This window comes from Gymnoscopelus braueri (genome assembly GCF_963280865.1).
Source record: "Gymnoscopelus braueri genome assembly, chromosome: 14".
NCBI lineage: Eukaryota > Metazoa > Chordata > Actinopteri > Myctophiformes > Myctophidae > Gymnoscopelus > Gymnoscopelus braueri.
Window position 1 is genome coordinate 13,264,967 of NC_137619.1, and position 10,991 is coordinate 13,275,957.

Here is a 10,991-nt window from a genome sequence, read left to right on the forward strand (position 1 = left end):
GTTCATACATGTGCATATATGTGGATATGGAACATATATGCCTCATATATAGCTTATATATGTCCACATATGCCTCATACTGTATATGGATATATATGAACATATATGTAGAGACATATATGCAGGCGGCCAATTTCGAATATGTCACATATATGATAAACATATATGTTGCATATATAAAATCATATATGTTCATATATTTCCTTTGCCCCCCCCCCCCCTGCAAAAAACGCATGCATGTCCAAAGTCCGGTCAAGGGTCCAATCGTGTCCCGCAGCTTCCTTCCTAAATCTTTTTTTATTTATGGCCCGCCAGTATCAAGGCTTCAGGCGAGCGAGTCGCCGTGCCGAGCGTTGCGAAGTCCGCTTCAGCCGATTTAGCGCCGTTCGAGTTATGTCTTGATAGGGACAGAATCGTAGCTCATATCCCCCCTAGTCATCATGTGCCGTTGGCCCGTTTCTGTCCCCCCTTCCAGCCACCCGTTTGCCGTCATGGGAGTGAGAAGGCTTGCCAGTATAGTCATGTGAAAATGTTCAGTAGAATGTGTAAGGATTCCTAACTGCTTGTTCATTGTGATGTGAAAGAAACAATTTTTTATTTGTTATTTTTTATTTAGACTTTTAGACTACACTGTCATTTGAACAAAATGTACTTTTGCATTTTCAAATATGTCCCCTTTGAAAAAAAGTTTGGACACTCCTGATGCAATGTCTCGTACTTTTCGTCAATGTGAACTATTCATTGAGTCAATGGAGGAAAAGAAAACACAAGGCAAGAGCTTTGTGATGCTGTGAAATATTTCTCTATCATTGCAGCTTCAACAACCACATTTATGTTTTTGATTTCTTACCAAGCAAGGCTAGGAAGAACATTTTCTGGCCTTTGAGCCAATTCAGGGTCATACAGTGCATGACAAAGTTTGGTTGACTATCTGGTTGCCATGGTAGACAGGCTAGGGCTGGATTTATCTAATTGTAGAGGCCAATTATTTGATAATGGCAGCAACATGTCGGGTTGGTACAATTGCCAGCAGGTGCACTTGTTAATACATTATGTCGTTGGTGTCTGGTGGAAACCTTTCATGTCCAAAACTGTTACTTTTCAGTAAATGGAAAAAAAAGAACCTATGTTCCAATGGATCCAGTAGTAGGCTATAGTTATTATTTAGTCACAAGCTCATGTTAATACTAGGTATTAGGTGCATAATAATAGGTGCAATATTTACAAAAAACACACACACACTTAAAGGACAAGTCCGGCCTAAAATAACATATAGCCTTTTTTTCCCTACTTACTGTATATTGATCCCAAATGACTGGCCATGTGGTCTATTTGCAGAATTGCCCCTGTCGTCCAGTTTCTCCAGCGTTGATTGTCCCACACGAGCCGCCACAGTCTCATAAATCATGTTTTGGGGTGAGTGTTCGGCACAACTGCCAATCAAAGTGACTGTAAAGGCCAATCACAGCGCTTCTTTACCGGGACTTGGCAAAACACTTAACAACTGTTGGTCTGTTTAGCAGGCTACGGCGGCTCGTGTGGAACAACCAAGGCATGGTTGTGTGTGTAATGACAACTAATAACAGATTAATGAAAAAAAAAAAAAACTTTTGCTGCAACAAATAGCATAAACAGCTATATGCTTATGGGCTCTGCTCTATGCTATGGGGGCTGCTGGGGAAACTGGACGACAGAGGCAATTCTACAAATAGACCCCATGGCCAGTCATTTGGGATCAATATAAGTATAGGAAAACAGGCTATATGTTATTGTCTCCGCCAGGCCGAAAGGCATGGCGAGAGAGTATGTTTTGCCCCCCTGTCCGTCCGTCCGTCCGTCCGTCCGTCCGTCCGTCCGTCCGTCCGTCCGTCCGTCCGTCCGTGAGTCCGTCCGTCCGTGTGTCCGTCATTCTGTCTGTGTACAGCTAATCTCCGGCACCGTTGGCTTGCTCGCAGCGAAACTGTGCACACACTCTCCCTGGATGCCACAGCAGAACCTCTACCCCAATTTTTCACATGGGCCTTTAAAAGCGCCACCAGGAGGCTGATTTGTGCAAAACATATTTTTTGACAGTACTCCTACAGATTTTGTCCAAAAATCCTGCAAATCGGTACACAGTATCTCTATAGTCATTAAACGAAACTAGAGATGCACCGATTAATCGGACGCCGATTAAAAAAGCCGGTTTTAGGTCCAACCGGCTGGATCGGTGCTCGGCCGGTCACTAACGTAACTTCCGGTTTCTGCCGGTCAAATTGATACGCATGCGCGCTGCGCAGCATTGCGTTCAAACAAAACGAGCAAAGCAGCAGACTGAGCTTCAGGAAGAAAGAAAAAAAAATAACATGTCGCTGATTTGGAGTTATTTCACTGTGTGCCAGGATGATAAAAAGCATGCTCTTTCCAATTAATGCAACTCAAAAGTAAGCCGTGGAGGATCAACCCCGAAAACTTTTGGAACAACAAACTTAAGACGACACTTATCAAAGCACCCCGGTTTGTCTGCAAAATACGACGAGGATACTGCTGCGAAAGCAAGGAATGCCGCAGCCCCCCCCTCCCCCACATGCAGACGCGCAACCACCTGTGGCTGCTCTTGTCGACATTAACACAGAGAAGGACAAAGTCACAACAAGAAAAATAATTCATGGCACTGGATGACCAGCCGTTTTCCGTGGTCGAGGATAGAGGCTTCAAAAGTCTGGTAAAACAGCTGAGTTCACGGTACAAATTGCCAAGTAGGAAATATTTTACTGAAAAAGCCAGAGTTGTTTGCTGTTGTTGAAACCCATATACGCAGCCTGCTAGAAGCTAGTACATCTTCAGTCGGACATTTGAACATCTAACGTGAGCTTAATGTCAATGTTGAGCCTCACTGCACAATGGGTGGACGATGACTTTGTGCGACAGCAAGTCCTTCTACACTGTGAAGAATGCCCTGGGTGCAACACTGCTGCTAATCTAAAAGCCAAATTTGAAAAGATGTTGGACACGTGGAATATAGACAAGAAGAGGGTTCATGTTGTGTAAGAAATATGGTCAAAGCACTAGAAGACGGCAAGTTGCCGAGTTTAGGATGTATAGCGCATACACTGCAGTTAGCGGTGAATGAGGGACTGCAGTCCCAGCGCAGTATTATTGATGCTGTGGCAATAGGAAGGAAAATGGTAACTCATTTTAAACACTCATCGCTAGCCTATTCAAGATTTCATGCTATCGAGAGGGATTTCGGTCAGAACAAGAAACGCTTGCAGCAAGATGTACCCACTCGGTGGAATAGCACGTTCTACATGTTGCAGTCGCTGCTAGAACAGAGACGTGTCCTGGGAGCATACGCAGCAGAGCACGACCTCCCGGCCGTACTCAACACACATCAGTGGGGTTTAATTGAGAATGTTTTGAGCCTCCTTGCACCTTTCGAGGAACTCACTAAAGAAATTAGCTCCTCGGCAGCAACAGCCGCAGATGTCATTCCTGCACTGCACGTTATAAGTTACTAACATACTGCTAATAATGTAACATAACTATGTTTACTAGCCTACTACTATTCTTACATGAACATATGCATTGCTATACTAAGCTATAGGCTAATGTGTTTGCCTGGCTATATCAAAACATATTCTAAATTATATATAAATCAATAAAAAATTATGTATTTAATTTAATGTTTATTGTTGCCTTTTTACTACCTGCTTTTGTGTATGTGCACAACTATTATGATATGCCTGGCTATAACTAAATCATTTTTTTTTCTGTTTGTCTCTTCATACAAAAGGTACAAAAATCGCTACTTCTCTGCAGAAGTTAAGGATGGGGTGAAAAGGGAGCTGCTGACTATGCTGGACAAGACCAGCAGAGCCACACCTGAGGAACCTGTTGCAGAAGCTACCACAGAACCTGCCGCCAAAAAGCCATGTAGTCTACTGCTTTCAGTGCATGATGAAATACTGAAGGAGAGTGCTACTGAGGAAGAGCATCTGGAGGGCGGCCCTTCATCTGTGCAGGTACAAGGTTACCTGTCTGAGTTGCCCATCAGCAGAAGTGATGATGTATTGAAATACTGGAGCGTCTATAAACAGCAATACTCTGCACTTGCTTCGCTTGCCCAAGCCTACCTTTCTGCGCCATGTACAAGCGTTGACAGTGAGCGCCTGTTTAGCTTGGCTAGTAATGTCATAGATGAAAAAAGAAACAATTTTTTTGTCTTGTCATCTGCTGCATTTTATTTTTTATTTTATTGAGATCAAAAGAGAGAGGGGTTGAAGGCCTGATATGGTGAACTTTATTTTATTTTGAGGTGTGTAAAAAAAAAGGTACAAGTTATGTTGTGCTGCTTGTGCACTTAACATTGAGATGTGTTTACTCTTGTTATTACCAGATGCACCAGCTTTTCATTTGAAAAGTATTCATTGTTGTAGTTTAAGGTTTGTCCTCCTGTCTCTTTTGCTGCACTTATGTTGATGTTTAAAAAAAAGAGAACAATGTTATCCCTTTAAGGTGAGCTTCTATTGATGTACAAAAGAATGACAAGGTCAAGACAAGGTCCTCTAAGGTGCTTATTTTTGCTAGTGAGATGTTTAAAAAGAGGAAAAATGTCATTTTATTTCTGTTATGTGGTGCACTTTATTCTAAAAGCCTCTGTTCTGTAAAAAGAAAAAAAGGAGAGAAGGTCAAGGTCCTGTATTCCTGTAATATGCAATTTATTGTGAGAGGGCAATGGCTTTGCAAGTGCCTTAAATACAAGACACAATAGTGTCTTCTTGTATGCTGACATCAGTGATGTAATGCTAATATCAGCCAGTCAGTTTATTTTTTACCCCACCACATGGTGGCATTGTTGTCAAGTAACCTGGGGCATTGTTTGTTTAGTTTAAGAGTTAGTTGTTGATTTAATGATTTGCCAATTACATTTGCACATACTTGGAATTACCTGCAAATACCTGGAGTTCTCTGCATTTAACATCCTGTTCAATGTTTTATATGAACAATTGAGACATTGAAAGTCTCGAGGGTATAAAGGACCCGGAAAGCGGAAGTTACGTTCTCTTTCGCTTCTTCTGCCTCGATGAACACAGAGCTACACAAAATCACATCACTACAAACAGTACGAGCCTGCAGGGAATTCGACGATCTCGACAGCGACGAGTCGGTTCTCAGTCCACCGAGAGTCCCCGGAGCTCGTTACTCTCCCTCATCTACACTGCCCTCTTCCCGGCGTGGAAGACGCAGTTTTTCTTCAAAAACAAACAGACGGACGGACGCTACAGCTAGCTTAGCAAGCCCCTCCCGGTTCACAACCGCTAGCCTTAACCTAGCTTAAGAGAGGACGTTGGCTGGATAACGTCTCTTTCAAAGGCCCTGACAACAAAAAGCACCTCCAGAACCTTAAGATAACCGCTGGCAACCTCTTCCAAGGCGCCATGGTTTATTTACAGGACAGCCACGCGATACGCAAGGCCCAGGATGAGGCGGCCCTGTCCTGTTTACAAGCTCCTTCCGGACCACCTCCCTCTAAGCCCCAGACCCGTCCCTCTCGGCAGCCAGACAGGGGCAGGCCCCCGGTCCGACAGGTCAGTTTGGCTCGCCGGAGCCAGTCTCACTCTGCCCCACCAGCCGCGGGTAGAGGCAAACAGCGCGACCGTCGGGACGACGATCGTGGACGCGGACGCCCCCTGCACAACAGGCCCCAGAGAGGCCTCAACAGGGGTCGCTACTCCAAGCAGGGTAAATGACATTGTCACGCCCTGCCAAGAGAGCAGGGACTTCATCTCCCCCGGTTCCCTCTCCCCCCAAACGGGGGATTTTCGTCTGGATCGTGTGGCCTCGGGCCTCCGTCCACGGTCACCGAGGAAGAGGAGGAGATCTTCGACGGCGCTAGTGGAGACGGCGTTAGATCGCTCCCGAAGCACCAAGAAGAAGCACACACACTCGCACCTACATTTCACAGAACACGATTATGTGAATGTGCATGTTTCTGTGTCCCCAGGCTACTGTTGTTCAAAACGTTGTTATATTAACAGATTCTGTATTAAAAAACTAAAAAAATACAACAAAGTATAACCGAAATACAAATGAGCCACCGCTCACGAGGGACCCCTCACGAGGTGGGCGAGGGACGGAACAAAGGCAAGATGGCGGGCCAAAACGTCATCTCCTACACGGGTCACGCCAGCATTTTCCTTGGTCCACCAAAGAGCGCCCCAAAGTAAGACTAGGCCCAAATGTTGTTGTTTCATCGACAAAGGCGGCCATTATGGCGGCTGCCTCCGTGGGGAAATACGTGTTAAGACACAAAATGGCCGTGGGCAAACACGTGACTCCTTCCACAATGGCGGCGCACATGAGCCCACATGTAACACCAAGCATGGTTGCCAGGCCAACGAGTACAGCCAAGATGGCGGCTCTCAAAATGGCCGCGTACACGTACCCAGAGGTAACAACAAACAGGGTTGCCGGGCCAACGAGTACAGCAAAGATGGCGGCGCTCGTACGCCCGACACAAATAACAACCCCTCCAAATCCCCTGTCGCTCCGCATCGAGCGATGGAAAGAATGCAACGCCAACCCTTGGGTGCTTCGTACAATAGCACGGGGGTACAGGCTACAGTTTTCCAGGAAACCACCCATGTCCAACAAAGTATTGTTGTCAAGCGCGAGTGGCCAAGCGGCGGTGATGTTGCGAGAGGAGATCACTCTTGCGCAAGAACGCCGTGCGGGAAGTACTACCGGGAGAAAGCCGTCTAGGTTTCTACTCAAGATACTTCCTCGTCAAGAAGAAAGGGGGGGACTACGTCCCATCATGGATCTAAGAGCTCTCAACAGGTATTTGAAAATGTTCCAGTTCAAAATGTTAACGGCAACGGCGTTACTACGCACGGTCCGCCAGGGCGACTGGTGGAGCTCAATAGATCTCAAGGACGCCCATTTTCACATCCCTATCTACCCTCCGCACAGAAAATTCCTGCGCTTCGAGTTCGAGGGTCGTGTGTACGAGTACCTGGTCCTCCCTTTCGGAATGTCCCTGAGTCCCAGGGTGTTTGTGAAATGCACTCAGGCAGCGATAGCTCCTCTGAGGCGGAGGGGAGTCCGCATTGCGACCTACATAGACGACTGGTTGTTCAGTGCGGACTCGCACCAGGAAGCGTGTCACCACACCAGCATGGTGTCGCACCTGACCTCCCTGGGGTTCACGTTGAACTTAGAAAAGTGCGTGCTCACACCGTCCCATCAGGCTACCTTCATAGGTATCGAGCTGGACGCGGTCTCTCTCAGGGCTCGCCTGTCTCAGGAGAGAATAGCTTCCTCCCTGAGATGTCTAGCCAGTTTTCAACTGGGACACAAGGTCCAGTACAGGGTCTGCATGAGGGCGGCGGGACTTATGGCGTCGGCCATTTCCCTAGTACGCCTGGGCAGGCTACACATGAGACCTTTTCAGAGATGGATGGGCTCCCTCAGGATCCCGGCCACTCAGGGTTCTCGCCGTGTGACGGTGTCCGCGGAATGCATGCGATCCCTCCAACAATGCAAAGTATCTTCCTTTCTGTCGGAGGGCGTCCCGGTGGGGAGAGTCATCTCGAGGAAGATGATCACCACCGATGCCAGCCTGACAGGCTGGGGCGCAACTTGCGAGGGTCGGGCGGCCAGGGGTCTGTGGGACCGCAATACGAGGACGGCCCACATCAACTACTTGGAGTTGATGGCGTTTTTTTCTGGCAGTGAAACACTTCAAGCCCCACATCGGCGGTTGTCACGTTCTGATCAAGACGGACAATACCACGACCATGGCCTACATCAACAAACAAGGAGGTTTGAAATCTCCTACTTTGGACGGTCTGGCGCGGAGGTTGATACTGTGGTGCGACACGCACCTGAAATCAATCAGCGCCTCTCATGTACCTGGACTTCTGAACAGGGGAGCCGATCTTCTGTCCAGGGGCAAGGTTCGCTATTCAGACTGGTCGCTGCACCCCGCGGTGGCGGACCAGATATGGATCAGATTTGGACGGCCCCAGGTACACCTTTTCGCATCGGAGGAGAACGCGAAATGCTCACTGTTCTTCTCGATGAGCGGTCAGACTCCGCTGGGTCTGGACGCCCTGGCGCACGAATGGCCAGGGGGGCTGCTTTATGCGTTCCCTCCACTGGAGCTGATCCACCCCACTTTGGAGCGGATCAGGCTCCGAGGCCTGACGGTGCTGCTGACGGCCTTTGCCCCTCCCGCTGCGAGCGGACCTGCTGCAGCAGGCGGGGGGCGAGATTCATCATCACAGACCAGCAGAACTAGACCTGTGGGTTTGGCCCGTGAGAGGGAAAATCTGACTGCGGCAGCCTAGGTGGCAGCCACTATTCAGGCCGCTAAGGCACTCTCCACTAGGACCGCGTATGGGGCAAAGTGGAGTGTGTTCGAGGAGTGGTGTCTGGGACGGTCCCCGGTTGTGGACCCGTTCCAGGCCTCAGTCGCTGACATCTTGATTTTCCTACAGGATAGATTGGATCTAGGGAATGCCTCTCTACGATTAAAGTGTACCTGGCGGCCATCTCAGCCAACCATGTCGGCTTTGATGGGAAAACCGTGGGAAAACAGCCCCTCGTGTGCCAGTTCATGAAGGGCGCGTTGCGTGAACATCCTGTCTCACGGTCCTTGTTTCCCACATGGGACTTGGTCCTGGTGCTCGACTCACTCTCTCGTCCTCCTTTTGAACCTTTGGAGACGGTAGAACCAAAGTTTCTCACTTTGTGAGAAACTAGCGGTGGTTACGCCAACTGAGCTGGTGGCTTTTCATCCGCCTCCGTTTGCCTCAGAGGAGGATCGGAGGCTGCACTGTCTTTGTCCAGTGAGAGCCCTGCGGCTGTATGTCCGGAGGACTGCGGCCCTGAGCCGTCCAAGCCAGCTGTTCGTCTCCTTGGGCCCTGGGCCTGGGGGCGGGGCCCACGGGTTGTGGGTAGGTTGCAGGTTGTGGGTATCTCGATTTTGCGGTTACATTCAGGGGGTTTATGTCTCCCATATGTGAACAGTGAGAGAGCAACGTAATAAAACTATAGGTTACTTCCGTAAACCCGGTTTTATAAATTGCGAACGAACTGTTCACAATAACACCCTTCTTTTTTGCTCGGCAGAAGGAAGCTGGTGTGAAAGAGAACGTAACTTCTACTTTCCGGGTCCTTTATACCCTCGGGGGGTAGGGATTTCCGGAAAGCGACTGACGGCCCACCGGGCCAATAGGAATTGGCCCGAGGGAGTTAATGTGAAGCTTCTGTATCATCGCCAGAGGGCGCTGATTCCCATATGTGAACAGTTCGTTCGCAATTTATAAAACCGGGGTTACGGAAGTAACCTATAGTTCTTTCTTAGATAGAAAAATCGGTATCGGTAAAACCGGTATCGGCAGGTCAGACTTAAAAAAAAACGGAAATCGGTATCGGCCAATGATTTTCCAATCGGTGCATCTCTAAACGAAACTAGTCTTTCAGATTTTTCATATTCCATCCTGATTGGCAAAAAATGGCTTCCAAAGTTTGTAGGAGTGCTCCGTTTTGAACAAAATGCTTCAAATCATGAACACAGCATGCAATTTCCTTGAAATTGTGCACGCGTATTTCCACTATGCCGAGGAAATCAGCCTCATGGTGGCGCTATAACAGGCCGATTCGTGTTTTTACCTATAACTGCACCGATCGGTGTAAAACTTTGTAAGTGCACTCCCTAGAGGTCAAAGAAAAACCCTGCATTTTTCACATCTACCTTTTATAGCGCCACCAGGAGGCCAACTTATGTAAAACATCTTTTTAAATATTACTCCTTCCGATTTTATCCCAATTTCACGCAAATCGGTACACATGATCTCTATAGTCATGTTATCAAGACGGATGTGTTTGCTTTTTCATATTCCATTCTGATTGGCTAAGATTGACTTCTAAAGTTTGCATTAGTGGCTTGTTTTGAACAAAATGCCGCAAATCATGAACGCAGCATCCGATTGCGGTCAAACTTTTCACGCACATTCACACTATGTTGACGAGCAAATGCCACCCTTTTAACATTGGCCTGTTATAGCGCCACCAGCAGGTCTAATTTAGCAAAACAAATGTTTTGAACAAAATGCCTCAAATCATGAATGCAGTGTCCGATTGCCGTGCAAGGCCTAAGAACAAATGGCACCCTTTTCGCATTGGCCTATTATAGCGCCACCAGGAGGCCACAATAACCTACCTGACCTGGCGGAGACCTGTGCTCCGAGGAGCACTTTTTCTAGTTTTTGTCTGGACTTTTTTTTAAGCACTTTCACTTAAAGGACAACATTTTAATACTAGCAACACTAGCCAATCTACAAGCTCACAACACGTTATGAGCTTGTAGATCGGCTATTTTTGCTACTTTTTGTGTGATACTATAGTACAGGGGTCCTCAACTACAAATCTTGAGGGTCCACAAACATTTTTTGAATAAGGCAAGGGTCCGTTTATTTAAGTCGGTCAATCGAGCTTAGCTTATCAAATCAGATCAAATCCCCTCCCAACCAACCAACTTGGTGCAGAGCAGTGGCGCAAATCTGGGTTGAGGCTAAAGGCGGTACCGCGCGCGCCAATTTTTTGAGGTTTTCTTTTTTTAATGTTCCTCTAATCTAGCTTATTTGACACTGTGTTATGTTAATTCTTCATTATTAATGACTTACGATGCATAAGTGGGTTCAGGTTCTATTAAATAAGTATTTTGAGTTATTTTAACATTTATTTGTATTATTCTAAATGACTTGGGGGGGGGGGGGGGGGTCCAATCTCCCCCGTACCCCCTGGGATTTCCGCGTCTGGTGTAGAGTATGAAAACATACATGAAAATAAACATGAAAACAACAGAACAACAATTCAAATACTTTTTCACACCCCCTCCAAGAATCCCCCCCAAAGTTATTTTTTTATTTTAATTTTTTGCCCAGGGTCCACAGGGAGGTGTCCCGCGGTCCGGTCCTGGACCGCGGTCCGCCTGTTGAGTA